At 44.9% G+C, this 20,247-nt stretch overlaps 1 long non-coding RNA gene across 1 annotated transcript; it reads left to right on the top strand.

Moving 5' to 3' along the window:
• Nucleotides 1-12,273: 12,273 nt before the first annotated feature.
• LOC123729342 (uncharacterized) lies at nucleotides 12,274-17,480 on the top strand. The gene is made up of 3 exons (XR_014381803.1): nucleotides 12,274-12,382; nucleotides 12,473-12,902; nucleotides 13,020-17,480. It is a non-coding gene; the product is annotated as an uncharacterized LOC123729342 (long non-coding RNA).
• The last annotated feature ends 2,767 nt before the right edge of the window (nucleotides 17,481-20,247 follow it).

Raw genomic sequence — 20,247 nt, 5'->3', positions numbered from 1 at the left:
GCTACCTCTGGCGAGCACATGGAGGGCTGTGCGGCCCCCCAAAGAAATGCCACCCCACACCATGACTGACCCACCGCCAAACCGGTCATGCTGGAGGATGTTGCAGGCAGCAGAACGTTCTCCATGGCGTCTCCAGACTCTGTCACGTCTGTCACATGTGCTCAGTGTGAACCTGCTTTCATCCGTGAAGAGCACAGGGTGCCAGTGGCGAATTTGCCAATCTTGGTGTTCTCTGGCAAATGCCAAACGTCCTGCACGGTGTTGGGCTGTAAGCACAACCCCCACCTGTGGACGTCGGGCCCTCATACCACCCTCATGGAGTCTGTTTCTGACCATTTGAGCAGGCACATGCACATTTGTGGCCTGCTGGAGGTCATTTTGCAGGGCTCTGGCAGTGCTCCTCCTGCTCCTCCTTGCACAAAGGCGGAGGTAGCGGTCCTGCTGCTGGTTTGTTGCCCTCCTACGGCCTCCTCCACGTCTCCTGATGTACTGGCCTGTTTCCTGGTAGCGCCTCCATGCTCTGGACACTACGCTGACAGACACAGCAAACCTTCTTGCCACAGCTCGCATTGATGTGCCATCCTGGATGAGCTGCACTACCTGAGCCACTTGTGTGGGTTGTAGACTCCGTCTCATGCTACCACTAGAGTGAAAGCACCGCCAGCATTCAAAAGTGACCAAAACATCAGCCAGGGAGCATAGGAACTGAGAAGTGGTCTGTGGTCACCACCTGCAGAACCACTCCTTTATTGGGGGTGTCTTGCTAATTGCCTATAATTTCCACCTGTTGTCTATTCCATTTGCACAACAGCATGTGACATTTATTGTCAATCAGTGTTGCTTCCTAAGTGGACAGTTTGATTTCACAGAAGTGTGATTGACTTGGAGTTACATTGTGTTCCCTTTATTTTTTTGAGTAGTATATATAAACCTCTAGTGTTTTCAGTGTGGCTTTTGAAGCAAATTCAAAGCATATCAAAATTCGGAACATGAGTGTAATACATTGTCTTTTCTCCAGTCCTCACAAAGTGTGGGCTCATGGGCAAGTAGAGGATGTAACAGGTGTCGTTGGGTATTGATGACCAAAACGCAGCAGGAATGTGGATGCTCATCTTGAATATTTATTTTAAATAAAGTGAACACCAAAACAACAAAACACGACAGTTTAACAGGCTATACTCACTACAGCAGTGCTAAAGACAACTACCCATATAATACCAAACCAAACACACAGCTATATATAGGACTCTCAATCAGAGGCAACTAGAAACACCTGCCTCCAATTGAGAGTCCAACACCCAATCCTAAACATAGAAAAACTAAACTAGACAGAACGTAGAAATACATACAAAACACAAACCTTCTGCCACGTCCTGACCAAAACTAATACAATTACTCCCTCTGCTAGTCAGGACTTGACAGAGGAAAGCAAATACGGAGGTGAGTCATATTCTCTAAATGTTAAATTACATTACTTGACCTCAGAGAATGACATGTTCCATATTAAATGTGGCCATTAACTTTGTTTAAAATGTTTGTTCCAGGATATTACATCAAGAAATTAGTAGATGAAATCTGTGTACACACATGCACACACTTCTGTTTACTCAGGATATCAAGACTTTTTGCAAGGAGACAGAAATTATGCTGTGATAATGAAAAGGGTGGAAGTAGACCACAAGAAGAACAAGAGAAAATTATAATGGAGATTATCTTACATTTAATTGAATAAACACATGTAGACTGCACTTGCACATAATGTAACATGAGTTACAAAAATCTGGTCATAAAAAGGTTATTGGGCTCAATTGAGCAGGTATATATGGAACGCCGTTTGGGTCTTTGCGTGTCAAAAAGATACACGTCAAATAACACTATTTAACGCGTCAAATAATATGTAAACTATATGGAAATGTTGGCCAATCACTATATGAAAAACTTCTCATTCATCATCACCAAACAACGACTAAGTCATGTCGAACCTTGAAAACATGAGAGACCGCTTTTTAAGTTATGCCAGCCAAGTGCAACCACCCTAGGAGGATCGGGTGGTTCAAAGGTAGGATTCATTCTGGTAGGTTAGGTAATACCTGGCAAAAGCCAACATTAACCGGCACAACTACCTAGTAACGTTAGCTAGCTAATGATTCCAACAGCTACCGTGGGGTGCGCGAGTATGGGCGGCGTCGATTATGCTGAGTGTCATTATTGTAACTTTTATAACGTTTGCACGTCAGATTTAAGTCGTTCAGGAGACGGAATAATGCTGGTGTCCAAAGGCGGCAAACCCGGAGAAGCAGGTTGATAACTATGAGGGTTTGCCTGGTCGCTGACCCTACCATCCGGCAGCTGAACAGGATAGGTACATTTTCCCTATATCCATGTAGTACATGAGGACACAGTGCGATGCACAGTGCTTGCTTTGTAAGTAAACTAGGTTTGACTCTATCTTGTGATTAAACATAGACTTATTGTAGGTTATTTTACTGATTTAAAGATCATGGACTATTTCCCTGTTTTATATTAGGATACTTTTTTATTAGATTTAAATAATGTTTCCATATCTCAGTATCTTTAGAGTATCCTGTGAGGCAGATCAAAGTGCCCTATGGTCAGGAGAGCAGCTTCTTGAAGGTTTTGGGGGAAACAATTCCCCCAGATGAATCCAAATGTAGAGGCCTTTAAGACAGACAGGAAGCTCGTTCCCCTACAAAAAAAGGACTGTTGTCAAGACAATGGAGGACAGAGATAGTGTGGTTGAATTGGTGGCTCAACAATTTGTCCAAGGGAGCTTGCAGGTAGCCTTGGAGCAGTAAGTCAACTCTGTCATAAATCTGTGAAGTACTTGTCATTACCTCCTCTAACATAAGTATTTTTAATCAGTCCACCGCCCTAAATCAATACACATCACTATATTGTCCTTAACACTTATTTTAAGTATACATACTGTCTCTTAACCATAACAGGCTCAAATATCGTCTCAACTCTCTTGGGCTGCTCGAAGCATTGGGGAACCACCCAGACAGCTTCCGAGCACTTTTTGTGCACTCCATAAAGCCTCCCACTGCCAGGGACCTGCGGGACCTGTTTAAAGTAACCTATTCCATACCTGGCGGCAACCGGCAGTGTTTGGAGAATGACACCATCTGCCACTGGTTCAACTGGCTGGCTGAGGTGCAAGGTAAAATAGTAAATTGTTCAAGTTTATCGGTAACTGCATATTTGTGATTTAAATGTGTATTTTAAATGTTTTACTGTGTACTCCTCAGATGGAGAATGTCCTCCTCTAACAGTGGCGATGGTGTTGGAGTTTGCTCCTGGGGCAACGGTGGTGCCACCCCTTGGGTTTGAGGACACCCCGACCGTCGAATTCCTCCACACAGCGCGAGGGCGTCTCGCTGGGCAGCAGAAGAAAATGTACCTAGAGGCAAACACGTGTGCTGTGACACTAAGGCTGTCACGTCCTGACCAGTAAAGGGGTTATTTGTTATTGTAGTTTGGTCAGGACATGGCAGGGGGGTGTTTGTTTTATGTGGTTCGGGGTTTGTTGGGATATGTGTTTATGTAGAGGGGTGTTTGTTTAGAGTATTCCGGGGGGTTTTGGTTATGTTCTATGTTTTGTATTTCTATGCTCTGTCTATGTTGTTTATTTCTTTGTGTTGGCCGAGTATGGCTCTCAATCAGGAACAGCTGTACATCGTTGTTGCTGATTGGGAGTCATACTTAGGTAGCCCTGTTTCCACCTGTCCTTTGTGGGAAGTTGTTTTTGCACTGCTAGGGTTAGCCTGCAAAACTGTTTAGCTGTCATTCGTTTTCTTGTTTTTGTTACGTGTTCAAGTTTATTAAAATAAACGTTAAAATGAGCACTCAACCCGCTGCGCCTTGGTCTACTCCCTTTGACGGCCATTACAAAGGCTCTCTCTTCATAGCACCTACAATGCCTTTAGGGAATTCATGACCTCCGGTATTGTGAATTACCCACATTTTGGTGTTGCATAAAAACATTTTTACGATACATAATTGTCACTAGTAGCACTAAACTAAAGTAGCAATTGAGTGTTTGAAAATGTAACTGCGCATCAACATTTAAGCATTTATCTACTTACATCTGTATTGTTTCCATATTGTCTGTTATTCACTTAATGATCATTAAAATTCAATTATACAATCCTAATTGCTTGTCTTGGTGTTAAGGTTTAGTTTATTTAGAAACACTTTACTGACACTTCACTAATAACCAATATCCTTTGCTGATATTGACTGAAGTACTGCTGCCATATTGCAGCCAACTCATCCAAATCTGATAATTTGATGTCCTACATTAAGAACAAATTAACTTCAGCCATTATCATTTCATTAGAACTACATGAAATAAGGCTTCCCATCCACTGCATTAAGTGACAGCTCCACTTCTGGGAACTGCACCTTCGTAGTGACTTATCGAATCTCAAATGCATTGATCTAAGAACTAGATCCATTAGTCCTAGGCTCTCCAACCCTGTTCCTGGAGAGCTACCCTCCTGTAGGTTTTCAATCCAACCTCAGTTGTAACTAACCTCCTTAACTTATTAAGCAGGTAATTATTAAAATCAGGTGCACTAGATTAGGGTCGGAGTAAACCTACAAGACAGTAGCTCTCCAGGAACAAGGTTGAGAGCCCTGCACTAGTCCATCTTCAACCACATAATTTGAGCTGTCACAATGTGTCAACAATGTTATGTTACTAACTGTAACAGGTTGCTGTTAATCACAATTATATCAAATGTAACGGGGGCGAACCACTATCTTCATAGTTTATTTTTTTAACTATAGGGAGTTCTCCACACAATTATTTATTTTAAAAATTTATAAAAGTCCCGATTGGGCATTACAAAAATGTAAGTTCTGTTTTAATAATGTCCATTCAGAATGTTCTGTTGTCCTCCCACAGCAGGCACGCTCTGAAGGCTCCAATCCAGTGCTTGCAGTAGGCCTCTCCTGGGTCATGTTGTACTGAGTGGAAGACAAATATTGTGTCAGCAGATGGAATGTTGTGCTAAAGCGCCATAGAGCAAAATACAATAACCATAGGCCGTATATCTTAACAGTACCTGACTCTCTCCAAATATGACCAAACAGAATCGTACTGGAATGGGGAAGTACTTAACTTTTGTTAAGGCCACTTGTGTCTAAACTCTGGTCCCCATCCGTTTAGAGTTGAAGATGTCTATCATATCTTTCTAGAGACCAAATCGTACAGTGTGTGAAAGAGGGGGAATGTTAGTATTATAAAATGTATAATAGTATTATAAAAATTAACTGATTCAAAGGAACGAGTGGCGCTGAATATATAGCGTCCAATCCTTCATCCCAGTAGGGGAGTATCAGGGGTGTAGAAAGTCAGGTTGGAGTAGGAACGAGTGGCGCTGAAGATATAACTGCCATAACCCTCTGTAGATTGTCAACTCCCAGGCTGCCTCTGGGGCCTTCCAATGGAATTATTGTCTGCAACAGTTCCATCTGTGTATTGCTGATGGTCAACTGGATTTGTGGCACAATCACCCATTCCGACCAATAAAGAGCTGCGGCGCCAGTGGTTGGGGGAGCTGAGGTGGTGGTTGGAGGAGCTGAGGTGGTGGTTGGAGGAGCTGAGCTGGTGGCTTGAGAGCTGATGGTGGTTAAATTTGGGGCGAACAAATCCCTTACTGCTGTCAGATTGGCCCTCTGCATTGCCAGGGAACCCGAGACGAACAACTGCAGAGGTGACTGCCGTTGTTCAGTCCTCAGCCCATGGTGGTTCCACTGACTGGCAAACACAGCAAGATCTCTGTTCACCCATGGTAGGAACACAAAGTGCAGTGCCCACAGGTGCACCTCATTGTTGATGTTGATGATCTGCTCAGTCTCCAAGAAGGTGAACAGGTCATGGTAAACGTTGGAGACTCCATGCCAGACGTCTCCCCACAGCCGCTCTATCATCTGGTTGTGAATGCTCCTTCCTCTGAGGGCACTTCCCCTCTCACCACCCCTGAACTGCTCCATGAAGGCACAGATACGGTTGTTTTCACCACCCGGTCACATCTCACCCGGGATGGTAATCCATAGCTGGTGATGGCTACTTCGAATGACTCCATGACTGTGGCACTCCTGTTGTTGTCAGAGGCCTTCAGAAACACAACAAGTCTGCTTTAACCATCCACAGCACCATGGATAACAATCCTCCACCTAAAAAACATGATACGTTTGTCTTCCAAATACTTTTTATTCTCTTATAGTGACACCATTCTGTTTTTATTGATATCAGCTCTTTGATCCTCTCATCCAGCTGAGTGTCTGACAACAGTGAGTAGGACCTGAAAAGCTGAAAATGTCTAAATACAAAAAGAACACAAAAAGATACATCAATCAGAAATGTGATCAAATCTAGAGAGGATGTAGAGATCTCCCTCTTGTGTTACAATTGTTTTATTCAATTACGATAACTTACCTCATGCGCCGCTTGACCACAGAGTGCGACACATTGAGAACATCTGCCATTTGTCTGATGGTCATGTGACAATCTACGAGGAACTCAAGCTGCTCCTTGGTGATGTGATACTGCCTTCCCCCCAAAGGCGCTTGTTAGGATACTGAAATCAAAAAAATTGTTGTGACATATGATATACGAGTGAGAGTGTAATCAATGTGTAATAACTACGTACAAAATTAATGAACGTGTTAAATTATTATGTGACGTGGAATCATATTCAGGTCCTGATTGATAAAGAAGCTTATTTGACGTATCAAATAGTGTTATAATAGTATCTTTTTGACACGCAAAGACCCAAATGGCGTTCCATAGGTATAGTGCGATATTTGTTATGCAAAAGAGCAAAGATCATTGGAAGAAGTAGAGTAAAATCAAGAACAATTTAATTTGAAACTCCAAAGATGTGTGTTAGGAGAAAATGTAACTGTCGTTTAATACAATCCATGGTGTAAAGTACTTAAGTAAAAATACTTTAAAGTACTACTGGAACTGTATCTGTACTTTACTATTTATATTTTGGGGAACTTCCACTTTACTATATTCCTAAAGAAAATAATGTACTTTTTACTTCATACATTTTCCCCTGACACCCAAAAGTAATTGTTACATTTTGACAGGAAAATGGTCCAATTCGCACACTTATCAAGAAAACATCCCTGGTCATCCCTACTGCCTCTGATCTGGATGACTCACTAAACACAAATGCTTCGCTTGTAAATTATGTCTGAGTGTTGGTGTGCCCTTGGCAATCTGTCAATAAAAAATGAAATTAAATTGTGCCTTCTGGTTTGCTTAATATAAGGAACTTGAAATGATTTATACTTTTACTTTTGATACTTAAGTAAATTGTATCAATTCCATTTACTTTTGATACTTAAGTATATTTAAAACCAAATACTTTTACTCAAGTAGTATTTTACTGGGTGACTCACTTTTACTTGTCATTTTCTATTAAGGTATCTTTACTTAAGTATGACAACTGAGTACTTTTTTCACCACTGACTACAATACACTCAAGGTCTTTGTAAATTGTATAGGATATGTCTTCTAGTCTATTAAAATGTTTGTTATTTTGCTCACTGATCACTGCTATTTGCTTGTGCAAGATGTCACCCATAACCCTGAATATAATAAATCAAAATCAGTCATATTCATATTGTACATTATGCACATCGGTTTTTATGTGTTCTTGAAATACCTGCATTTTTATTGTTAGCTGATCTTGACTTTTTTTGGAACTGTCCAACGTGACTTATTTTTCTAGATTCCAGTATTTTGAATACAATTGCAGGGCCATTAAAGTAGAAGTGTGAGACCTGTTTTTTCTCACCAAAATGACAGCTGCAACTTTAATCTGTATATAACCAAATGGACAACATGAATTTGTTATTATACCTGAACTAACTGGAAGTTAATTTTAACTACAGAATGATAAAGTGCAATTTTTCCTGACGAAATACATGCCAAGTGCCTTCTTTAGCTTAGCAAAAAGCATGCTGTGCCTGCTAAACAAAACAGGGCTACATATCAGTAGAAGCGGTAGACTGCTGAATCCTTAAGCACAATAAGGAATTGTTAAAATACAGGAAAGTGTCTTTGACAGACGAAATGCTGCTGAAATAGAAAAGTCAGCACTGTGTTTGGAAGTCTATATGATCATGGTAGTACTGAAATGAAAACACTCTGGACAATGAATTGTATTCAGTGTTCATTTTTCTTGGGAGGAATATGGGAAGAAGGTACAGTGCATTCGGAAAGTATTCAGACCCCTTGACTTTTTCCACATTTTGTCAATATACACATAATACCCCATAATGACAAAGCAAAAACTGGTTTGTAGAAATATTAGCAAATTTAGTAAAAATAAAAACCAGAAATACTTACATAAGTATTTAGACCCACTACTCAGTTGAAACACCTTTGGCAGTGATTAAAGCTGAGTCTTCTTGGGTATGATGCTACAAGCTTGGCACACCTGTATGGCACACCTGTATTTCTCCCATTCTTCTCTGCAGATCCTCTCAAGCTCTGTCAGGTTGGATGGGGAGCGTCGCTGCACAGCTATTTTCAGGTCTCTCCAGAGGCTGGGCCACTCAAGGACATTCAGAGACTTGTCCCAAAGCCACTCCTGTGTTGTCTTGGCTGTGTGCTTAGAGTCGTGGTCCTGTTGGAAGGTGAACCTTCGTCCCAGTCTGAGGTCCTGAGCGCTCTGGGGCAGGTTTTCATCAAGGATCTCTGTACTTTTCTCCGTTCATCTTTCCCGACTAGTCTCCCAGTACCTGCTACTGAAAAACATCCCACAGCATGATGCTGCCAAAACCATGCTTCACCGTAGGGATGGTGCAAGGTTTTCTCCAGATGTGATGCTGGCATTCAGGCCAAAGTGTTCAATCTTGGTTTCATCAGACCAGAGAATCTTTTTTCTCCTTTAGGTGCTTTTTTTTCAAACTCCAAGTGGGCTGTCATGTGCCTTTTACTTAGAAGTGTCTTTAGTCTGGCTACTCTACAATAAAGTCCTGATTGGTGGAGTGCTGCAGAGATGGTTGTCCTTCTGGAAGGTTCTCTCATCTCCACAGAGGAACTCTGGAGCTCTGTCAGAGTGACCATTGGGTTCTTGGTCACCTCCCTGACCAATGCCCTTCTCCCCCGATTGTTCAGCTCTAGGAAGAGTATTGGTGATTCCAAACTTCTTCCATTGAAGAATGATGGAGGCCACTGTGTTCTTGGGGACCTTCAAAGCAGCAGACATTTTTTGGTACCCTTCCCCAGATCTGTACCTCGACCCACTCCTGTCTCGGAGCTCTACAGACAACTCCTTCGACCTCGTGGCTTGGTTTTTGCACTAACATGCACTGTCAACTGTGGGACCTTGGTTTGGGGGCGGCAAGTAGACTAGTGGTTAGAACGTTAGGCCAGTAACCGAAAGGTTGCTGGATTCAGTCCCCGAGCTGACAAGGTTAAAATCTGTCATTCTGCCTCTGAACAAGGCAGTTGGCCTCCTGGGGAACAGTGGGTTGTCATTGTAAATAAGAATTTGTTCTTAACTGACTTGCCTAGTTAAATAAAGGTTAAATAAAATTACAAAAAACTTATAGACAGGTGTGTGCCTTTCCAAATCATGTCCAATCAATTGAATTTACCACAGGTGGACTCAAATCAAGTTATAGAATCAAGGATGATCAATGGAAACAGGATGCACCTGAGCTCAATTTCGAGTCTAAATACTTATGTACATTTATTTTATTTCACCTTTATTTAACCAGGTAGGCCAATTGAGAACAAGTTCTCATTTACAACTGCGACCTGTCCAAGATAGAGCAAAGCAGTGCGACACAAACAACACAGAGTTACACATGGGATAAACAAACGTACAGTAGAGAGAATAAAGTAGACGGCATCGGTCAAAATCGTGATTTATGACCCTATGTCCGGCTGGGGCGTACATGCCCAAATAAGGGCATCCGGTCAGGACATCCTGGCGGGAAGGTGTCACGTGGTTAGGGTCATATAGTTTCATCCTGTTCTGTCACGTGTTAGAGTGTGTGTTATTTTATATCTATATTGCATCTCTTTGAAGTTGTCATGATGATTGATGTGTAGGGACCTTGTTGAGCTGGGGGGGTTGTGTTTGAACATTTCAAAGAGGATGGCCCCAAACCCCCCCTATTTTATTGCTATTAGGGTTGTTGTCTATGAATTAGGAATGTCCGGGGGGCTATGTGTTGGAGGCAGACGTCTTATAAATACGCCCCAGACACACATGCGGCCCCAGAACACTAAACAAGATTTTAAAAATAAAACCCTGAACATTAAACAGAAAATTATGTCTCCTAGGCCAATTGCGAACCCAATGATAAAAGCATCTAGGATCTTTGGGGTGAGGCCCCAGAATGTTTTAAAGCGTTTTTGGATACTAGTGATGGCCATATGACTTATATGTTCAAACCTGAGGATTCAACGGTGAAGATTTTCACAGACAGCGGCCCCAGACCCCTTTATCATGCAAAACCCGGGGGGTTTTCTCCTGCACTGCGTATGAGAGACTGGCTTAAGATACGGCTAGCGCTCTGTCAAATTGAACATGCCCTGAGTGCTACAAAAGTACCAGGCTATGCATTGGAAGAGTTTGTGGGAGGTCGCGATGATTTGAAAGCCATCCGGATCTCTTCAATGGCTTATAGCCCCGACTCCAAAGTGACAATTTTAGCATGTGAACAATTTGATAGTACAAATGCGACGAAGTCTGTCAGTTCATATGTATTTTCCAAAGCCTGCAAGGATGTGAATTTTTTTATGCCTGTGTTTAGCTTTAAATGGAGGGATTACCCTATATTTATAACCCTGATGAATAAGCTGGACAGTATTTTCCAAAATCGTGAACAATTACGTCGATGGCCGTTTCTATCCTTAAGACACACGGGCAAGTGTCTACAGGCCTGACGTATGATCTATCCCTGGAGTGAAAACTTACCGAGTCTTGACGCTGGGGAATTGGACACAGACAGCGGGTGGGGTTCAGTGACAACCCTATAGCCGGGCCCGTTATCTGTAAGAAAGGAACAGTAAAAAAAATGTTTTGTATTGATTATTCAAAGGTCTGTACTAAATATTATGAATTAAATAAATGGTTTTAAAGCTACCCCTTAACGAACGGGAATCTGTCATTTCTTCAAACGTTGTTTTGCAGAAAAAACATTAATGCATGTTACAATATTGCACAGTAAAACATTTTAAGTGATTATTGCATGTTTAAAAAGGTCAGTACTAAAGATTTACAATTAAATAAAAGGTTTTAAAGCTGTATCTCACCTTTAACGGAGGGGCTGTGCATTTTCGAGCCATCCCCAGGCATGGCCCTGAGAAAAAAGGATTGTGTGTGTGCGCTGGGGGTTGCGTGCGTGTGCGTGAGTGTGTTTCAAAAACAAAAAGGGGGGGGGGGGGGGGGGTGTCTCTGCATGGGTGGCTTTTGAGACCAGAAAAGTGTGTGTGAGTTTGTTTAGGATTGGGTGCGTCTTTTCAATTGGGGCTAGGCATTTTCAATTGTATTACCACACAAGCCTTTCAAATACGTATTTATCTCACCCCCAAGGATGTGGGGGGCTAAAAAAGTTAAAAAAAAGCCCAGGCATAAGATATCTTGTCTAGACGACATCCTAAGGGTTTAAAACATATGTTATTTTCTAATCAGCGCCCCACAAGCTGCGCTATGAAGCATAAATGCAATATCGGCAGACCGAATATGTCGAGACACCTGCCTGTGGTTTTTGGATATCTAGACATTCGGGAGTACTTTATATGACCCTTTTATGCACACAGGATGTCGCCCGAAAAAACGGCACCCCCCAGCTCTGTAAACTCATTGCTGAATAGTGAAACTAGCCAGTCGATACGACAGCCTAAAGCGCAACTCAAAAGACTCCCGGCCAACAGACAGAAGAGTTATCAGGCCAACAGATAATCGCTGAATCGGTCCTAATGGAGCTTTCTGAAGGTGAGTTAGTGAAAATAATATATTAGATTTGGAGAGGTATTTTCAGGGAATTGTATGGATATAAAAAATTTGACATCGCTATTCTAAAACGGATGGACAATGATTTTTAGGTAATATGTCAAATGCACGTATTCTTATATTTTAAAAATGTATATATATATATATATATATATATATATATATATATATATATATATATATATATATATATATATATAGTATAAATATATGTTAATATTATCTAACGTCTGTAGGGTCTCAATCCTTTACACAGATGCTCCGGGGAATAGATGATTGGGAACAGCATTCGTTAGAGGGGGATTCTCAGAATCAAACTGCGTGCAGCCCTTTAAGTAGCCAGTCCCCATTCCACTATTGTCGACGTAAGTCCAATAATAAAATCCCTAAGTCTATTTATACATTAAAAACAAAAAGTGTGAACCCTATATTAAAAGCTATTTTTGTGTTTACAGCGGACAGACCCAAAAGAAGGATCAAGGGTGTTTCATGTACTCTGAACGATGACATCGATGCTATTCTACCGTTCTGTTCGAACGGGTTTACCCTAACTCCCCCCAGGAACCAAGCTACATATTTCCGAACCAAACATGGCACAACATGTGCGCAAGTGCATTGCGCCGAATCCCCCCGGCCCGAAAAGTTACTGCCTCAAGAAACGGCCCTACATGGACAAGGTATGAAGCCATTATATATGTTATTAGTAATACATCGTTTATTATAATTTATACATTTTTATGATTGAATATGTTAAAACAATGACAAATAATGTTTTTTCAGACTCCAACGAGACATGCCCTGCAGAATCTGCAAGGCCTGGTGAAAAAAGTCTAAAGCCCCTGGTTTCCGCGATTCGTCAGAACAGCCCGCGTCAAAAAAGCCGAGGTAATTTAATTATGCATTGTTAATATATAGTATTATATCTGAAATGTATTTGACATTTTAACCTAATATATTACATGTTTAACAATCTATTTTTATGTACATATTATTTTCTTTCAGACTCCTCCCCGGCGTATAACGGCACAGAAGACCATACACACCGAGAAAACGCGGATGATTTCGGCGCGCCGACATTCACAATAAAACAACGAAACCGGATGATTTCAACGTTTTAAATGACATTCCAGAGGTAGACGACTGGATATTCTGTAACGCAGCCAATCTTGCGTTTAAAAAACGCAAATACAGGCGCTAAAAGCAGTTACCGAAATGGACGTGCCAATAATTGAGACAGTTGAAAGCCTTTTGGCGAAAATACCCCCGATCTACAAGCTTTAATTGAACGGATGAACGAGGGTGGGGTATCAGACATAATTCCGATAGACGAAAATCTATTTTCCCAAATTCCCGCCAACCTAATTGAAATAATTAAACATATGAACGAGTCAGGAACAACCGATGAAAAACAATTATCACAAATTCCGCCTGCCCTAGTTATTTTAATAAACCAGATGAACGAGAGCATGAGATCTTCTACACTGGAACCCGCACATACCCCGCCATTAACGGCCCTTGTCAGAAGTGTCTGAAACGCAAAACGATGTTTTTGAGGAATTGGAAAATTGTCTAATAAATCAGGAGGGAGATGGTCTTGATAGAAGTGTCAGGGTTGTGTACAGAAATAAATTCAGCAATACAGAGATTAGACAGTTTTTCAATTTCACATGGTTTAATCAAAATCTCGATTATGCGTTTTTTTACGTGATGATTTTGGATACTCTGAACGAACTGTTAGACAGGGCCAGAGATTATGGTGAACCTCGTGATGTCTTACAGTTGGAAATTTGTGGAGATAGCATGCAAAACACTGTATCTCTTATTTTACCCAATGGTGAAGCAGATCTTGAACAATTTATAGCCCTGCTGGAACAACTTGTTCAATCAAATGTATCCGTCATAGCCGATAGGTCGCTAGAGCTTGTAGTGCAAATAATACAGCAACCCCTGGGTGGTGGGGGGCAGAGAAGGAAACTAGATAGCCTAATGCAATCAGAAATCATAAACAATAAAAGGGCATGCCTCATAAACGTTCATAATCCCGGTAATAAGCTATGCTTTGCAATAGGCCTAGCACATTTACTAAACCCTGGATGTATGGATCTAGAGGCATTACAAAAGGCTAGAGAGCTGGTCTGGGCATGCAGGATGCAGTGGCATTCTCTGACATAGTCAAATTTGAAAACTTTCTGAACATCAAGATTGTGGTTTTGTACCACAGTAGAGCTAATGCCGCTCTCTTCAAATTCCAAAACAACCCCCAACCTCATCCTCAGATTCTGTACTTTTATGTGCAAAACAACCATTAATATGCTGTTACCAACATCGGAGCGTTTTTAGGCGCACCGTATGTGTGTCCAGCCTGTCATATCGGCTACACCCGAAAGGGGGGGCACTTGTGCCGTTATAACTGTTCCGTATGTCTGGATGAAAATTGTCCGATGCAGCCCTTATACCTGACACCCTGTGCCGATTGTCACCGGACATGTCACTCGACCTACTGTTACGAAAAACACAAAATTGAAACATGGCACCCCAAGGCCTGTAAATCTGTAAGCAGTTGTGATATTAACAAGAAATGTCCAACATGTCAATGCAATTACAACCTCAAAATAGACAGCCCTAAACCTCATGTGTGTGGAATCATACATTGCCCAATCTGTAAAGGGCCTTTGAAAAGCAGACTCTGAAGTGGTTCAAGAAGTGCCACACGAGTGTTATATTCAACCCTTGGCTGAAGATGAACATTCAGAGAAATACTTTTTTATGATTTTGAGACTAATCAACAATCAGGGGTTCATTTACCTATTTTTGTATCTACCATGACTTTCAAGGGGGATAAGTGGTCAGCACAGGGACCCAATTGTGCACTCCTCTTTCTAAAACACTTCAGAAAACCCCTGTACAGAAACTTCACGTTTATAGCGCATAATTCTAGAGCATATGATTCGTACCTTCTTTTGAACCCTCTGATACAGCAAGGCGTTGCACCCAGTGTCATAGGTCAAGGTAGTAAAATCTTGTGTTTCGTAGACCCCGCTTTCAACCAGAGATACATTGATAGTTTAAGCTTCTTACCTATGTGATTAGCTCAAATGCCCGAGGCCTTGGGTTTTGAGAACTCTGTGAAAGGTTAGTTTCCCCATTTTGTTACATCTGAGGAGAATCTACACTATATAGGATCTTATCCGAGACCCGAAATGTACAGTTGTGATCAAATGTCTCCCAAAGAGCGAGAGAGATTCATGACATGGTACGAGACAGTATGTCACAGCACTTTTGATTTCCACAAAGAGATGGAGTCATACTGTGACAACAACGTGGTTATCCTGCGCGAGGGGTGCCTCAGATTCAGAGCAGAGGTCATCAAAGATGCAGGCATTGACCCTACAACTATTGCATCGGCATGCATGAAAACCTATCGTACACACTTTCTACCTACAGCATCTATAGCTATCCCCTCGCCTGACAACTACCGATGCCAATTCAAGTCATACTCTAGTGGCTCCATTCAGTGGTCGGAGTACTTGGCCCAGGATAAAGACATTTTTATTCAACATGCTTTGAATAGGGGTGAGAAGGCGTTTGGGGCTTATCATGTAGATGGATACACACAGATTGACGGTGTTGAGACCGTGTTTGAGTACAACGGTTGTTTCTTCCACGGTTGTAAATCTTGCTTTGAGCCACAGGCCTTGTGTGTCCTAACCCAAAAAACTTTTGGTGAAATGTACCTAGAGTTTCAAGACAAATTGGAATCTTTACAGGCTACTTATGGTTTGAAAGTGAATATTATGTGGGAGCATGAGTGGACCGCGCTCAAAAAGTCTGATCTTCATGTTCGAGCTTTCCTTTCCAGCTTTGACACACCCGAAGCCTTGGAGCCACGACAGGCCTTGTATGGAGGCCGTACCAATGCTTTGACCTTGCGGTATGTAGCGCAACCAGACGAGACAATAGGATATGTAGATTTTACATCTCTTTATCCTCATGTAATGAGTTCCTCATGCAATCCTATGGGGCATCCTGAAAATATTCACCGCGACTTTGACTTACCACAAAACTATTTTGGTCTGATCAAAGCAACTGTCTACCCACCTAGGGGTTTGTTTATACCAGTGTTGCCTACAAGGGACCTCAAGGAAAACTTTTCTTTCCCCTATGTCGCACCTGCAGTGAAAACAACAACCAGGAAAAGCCTTGTGATCACTCAGATCAGGAAAGAGCCCTTACAGGTGTCTGGGTCACACCTGAATTCTCTAAGGCTCTAGATAAGGGGTACCGTGTGGCCAAAATCTTTGAAGTGTGGAACTTTTCCAGGAAATCAGACACTCTTTTTAAAGAGGACATCAAGACCTTCTTGAGATGCAAGCAAATGGCTTCAGGCTATCCTGCATCGGTCACAGATCAAGAGAGCAAAGACAAGTACATTCGAGACTATCATGACAGAGAAGGCATAGTTCTTGACCTCGACCGAATAGAGGTCAACAAGATGAAACGAAATGTGTCGAAATTGTACTTAAACTCGCTTTGGGGGAAGCTTTCGCAGAGATGCAATATGCTAACAACGTTGATCATTAAAGACCCCAAAGAATTTTTGGAATTTCATTCTTGAGTCAAGACATTGCCCTGGTGCAATGGAGACGTAACAAGAAGTGGGTTCTACCCCCGGGTAATGTAAATGTGTTTCTTGCAGTATTTACCACGGCCTATGGCCGACTTGAACTGTACACCCTCATGGAGCAGCTTCAGAGGAGGGTTCTTTACCATGACACAGACTCTGTGGTCTATGTAAGCAAACCGGGTGACAGGAGCCCCCCACTTAGCAACTATCTGGGTGGTTTAACGAGTGAACTCAAAGATGGTGACCATATCACAGAATGGTCCTCCTGTGGGCCCAAAAGCTATGCTTTTAGGACTAGACAATCACGTGGTGTTGAAAGCCAAAGGCGTGACTCAAAACTACGAAAATGCCCCGCGTGTAAACTTGGAATCAATCACACGCTTGGTCGAGGGGTTCATAAACGATCGGAATAGTGACTTGGAGATTTTGAGCTCCTACAAAAAAATGGTTAGGGATAAAAAGGGGTTCCATCTCAGGAATGCCCCACTTACTAAAAGATTCAGGGTAGTCTATGACAAGAGACTGCTTTTACCTAACGGGATGTCACGTCCTGACCAGCAGATGGAGCTGTTGTTGTAGTTTTGGGGTCAGGACGTGGCAGTCTTGTGTGTGTGATTGTTCTGTGTTGGTCTTGTGACTCCTGATCAGGAACAGCTGGGGATCGTTGTTCCTGATTGGGAGTCATATATGTAGGAGTATGTTTGTCACTTGGTTTTGTGGGTAGTTGTTTTTGCACTGCGTGTTGTGTGCCTGCAAAACTGTTCCTGTCGTATATATTGTTTGTATTGTTAAGTGGATGCTCTACTCCTTTATTTTTATTAAAGATGAGTATTCACATACCTGCTGCGCCTTGGTCCATTTTTACAGAAGACAGCCGTTACAGAACTACCCACCACCAAAGGACCAAGCAGCGGAGAAGAGGACAGAGGCAAGTGAGGGAGGAATGTTGGAGGCAGCCCCAAGAATTTTTTAGGGGGGGGCACAAGGGCTATTTGGCGGGGCGAGATTACAGCCCCAGGCCAGCTCCCCGTACCCTTGTAGGGCAGACTGGACAGGTCCCGTGCTTTGGGGTTGGGGCTGTGGTGAGGCCTGGGATTTTCAGGCCGGTAGGCAAGGTACCAGCGCCCCGCATGTGCCAGGGCGAAGTAAGCATCGAGCCGGAAGGGGTGATGCCAACCCTGCGCTCAAGACCGCCAGTGCGCCCTTTCGGTCCGGTGTTTCCCGCTAGACACACTAGCATGGAGGTGCGTGTCTCCAGGCTGGTACGTCCAATACCTGCCCCACGCATCAGGAGTCAACAGTCGTCATCAGAGCTGCCCGCCAGTCAACAGTCACCAGAGCTGCCCGCCAGTCAACAGTCACCAGAGTTGCCCGCCAGTCAACAGTCGTCGGAGCTGCCCGCCAGTCAACAGTCGTCGGAGCTGCCCGCCAGTCAACAGTCGTCGGAGCTGCCCGCCAGTCAACAGTCATCGGAGCTGCCCGCCAGTCAACAGTCGTCGGAGCTGCCCGCCAGTCAACAGTCGTCGGAGCTGCCCGCCAGTCAACAGTCGCCGGAGTGGCCGGACTGCGCTGAACTGCCGGAGTGGCCGGACTGCGCTGAACTGCCGGAGTGGCCGGACTGCGCTGAACTGCCGGAGTGGCCGGACTGCGCTGAACTGCCGGAGTGGCCGGACTGCGCTGAACTGCCGGAGTGGCCGGACTGCCCTGAACTTCCGGAGTGGCCGGACTGCCCTGAATTGCCGGAGTGGCCGGACTGCCCTGAACTGCCGGAGTGGCCAGACTGCCCTGAACTGCCGGAGTGGCCGGACTGCCCTGAACTGCCGGAGTGGCCGGACTGCCCTGTTCTGCCGGAGTGGCCGGACTGCCCTGTTCTGCCGGAGTGGCCGGACTGCCCTGTTCTGCCGGAGTGGCCGGACTGCCCTGTTCTGCCGGAGTGGCCGGACTGCCCTGTTCTGCCGGAGTGGCCGGACTGCCCTGTTCTGCCGGAGTGGCCGGACTGCCCTGTTCTGCCGGAGTGGCCGGACTGCCCTGTTCTGCCGGAGTGGCCGGACTGCCCTGTTCTGCCGGAGTGGCCGGACTGCCCTGTTCTGCCGGAGTGGCCGGACTGCCCTGTTCTGCCGGAGTGGCCGGACTGCCCTGTTCTGCCAGAGTGGCCGGACTGCCCGGTTCTGCCAGAGGTGCCCGCCTGCCCTGATCTGCCAGGGTGCCCGGCCTGTCAGGATCAGCCCGAGTGGTCCTCCTGCCCTCCGGTCCAGCCCGAGTGGTCCTCCTGCCCTCCGGTCCAGCCCGAGTGGTCCTCCTGCCCTCCGGTCCAGCCCGAGTGGCCCTCCTGCCTTCCGGTCCAGCCCGAGTGGCCCGCATGCCTTCCGGCCCAGCCCGAGTGGCCCGCATGCCTTCCGGCCCAGCCCGAGTGGCCCGCATGCCTTCCGGCCCAGCCCGAGTGGCCCGCATGCCTTCCGGCCCAGCCCGAGTGGCCCGCATGCCTTCCGGCCCAGCCCGAGTGGCCCGCATGCCTTCCGGCCCAGCCCGAGTGGCCCGCATGTCTTCCGGCCCGGCCCGAGTGGCCCGCATGCCTTCCGGCCCGGCCCGAGGGGCCCTCCTGCTCCCCGGCCCGGCCCGAGGGGCCCTCCTGCTCCCCGGCCCGGCCCGAGGGGCCCTCCTGCTCCCCGGCCCGGCCCGAGGGGCCCTCCTGCCCCCCGGCCCGGCCCGAGGGGCCCTCCTGCCCCCCGGCCCGGCCCGAGGGGCCCTCCTGTCCCCCGGCCCGGCCCGAGGGGCCCTCCTGTCCTCCGGCCCGGCTCGAGGGGTCCGTCTGCCTGGCGCAGCTATCGGCTCCACCGAAGTGGGCGACGCCGAGGGTGGAGCAGGGTCCACGTCCTGCACCGGAGCCACCTCCAGGATAGGTGGGTTGGGGAGGGAGGGTGTAGCACAGTGCCGTCGTTGACGGCAGCCACCCTCCCTTCCCTCCCTTATTGTTTAGGGGTTATTGTTTATGGGTTTTGTTGGGGATTTTGTTTGTTGGTGTTTTTTCGTTGTTAGGTGCATTCCGGGGTCTGCACCTTGAGGGGGGGGGTACTGTCACGTCCTGACCAGCAGATGGAGCTGTTGTTGTAGTTTTGGGGTCAGGACGTGGCAGTCTTGTGTGTGTGATTGTTCTGTGTTGGTCTTGTGACTCCTGATCAGGAACAGCTGGGGATCGTTGTTCCTGATTGGGAGTCATATATGTAGGAGTATGTTTGTCACTTGGTTTTGTGGGTAGTTGTTTTTGCACTGCGTGTTGTGTGCCTGCAAAACTGTTCCTGTCGTATATATTGTTTGTATTGTTAAGTGGATGCTCTACTCCTTTATTTTTATTAAAGATGAGTATTCACATACCTGCTGCGCCTTGGTCCATTTTTACAGAAGACAGCCGTTACACGGGACCACATTGCCCTTTGGCTACTGACTTATGCTACAAGCCCCAGTGTGTCTTAAAGCTTAAGATATAATGGCTGCTGTAGAAGGTTTTGACCCCCGGTTGCAACTACCATTTGCGGGCTTAATCGCAGGCCCCTCCAACAGTGGTAAAACTTTTTTTGTAAAAAGTATTTTAGAGAATTCTCAGAAGCC

Source organism: Salmo salar, chromosome 20, assembly GCF_965601325.2.
Source record: "Salmo salar chromosome 20, fSalSal1, whole genome shotgun sequence".
Classification (NCBI taxonomy): Eukaryota; Metazoa; Chordata; class Actinopteri; order Salmoniformes; family Salmonidae; genus Salmo; species Salmo salar.
Note: the sequence above shows the minus strand (reverse complement) of the source record. Positions and strands in the feature narration are given on the sequence as shown.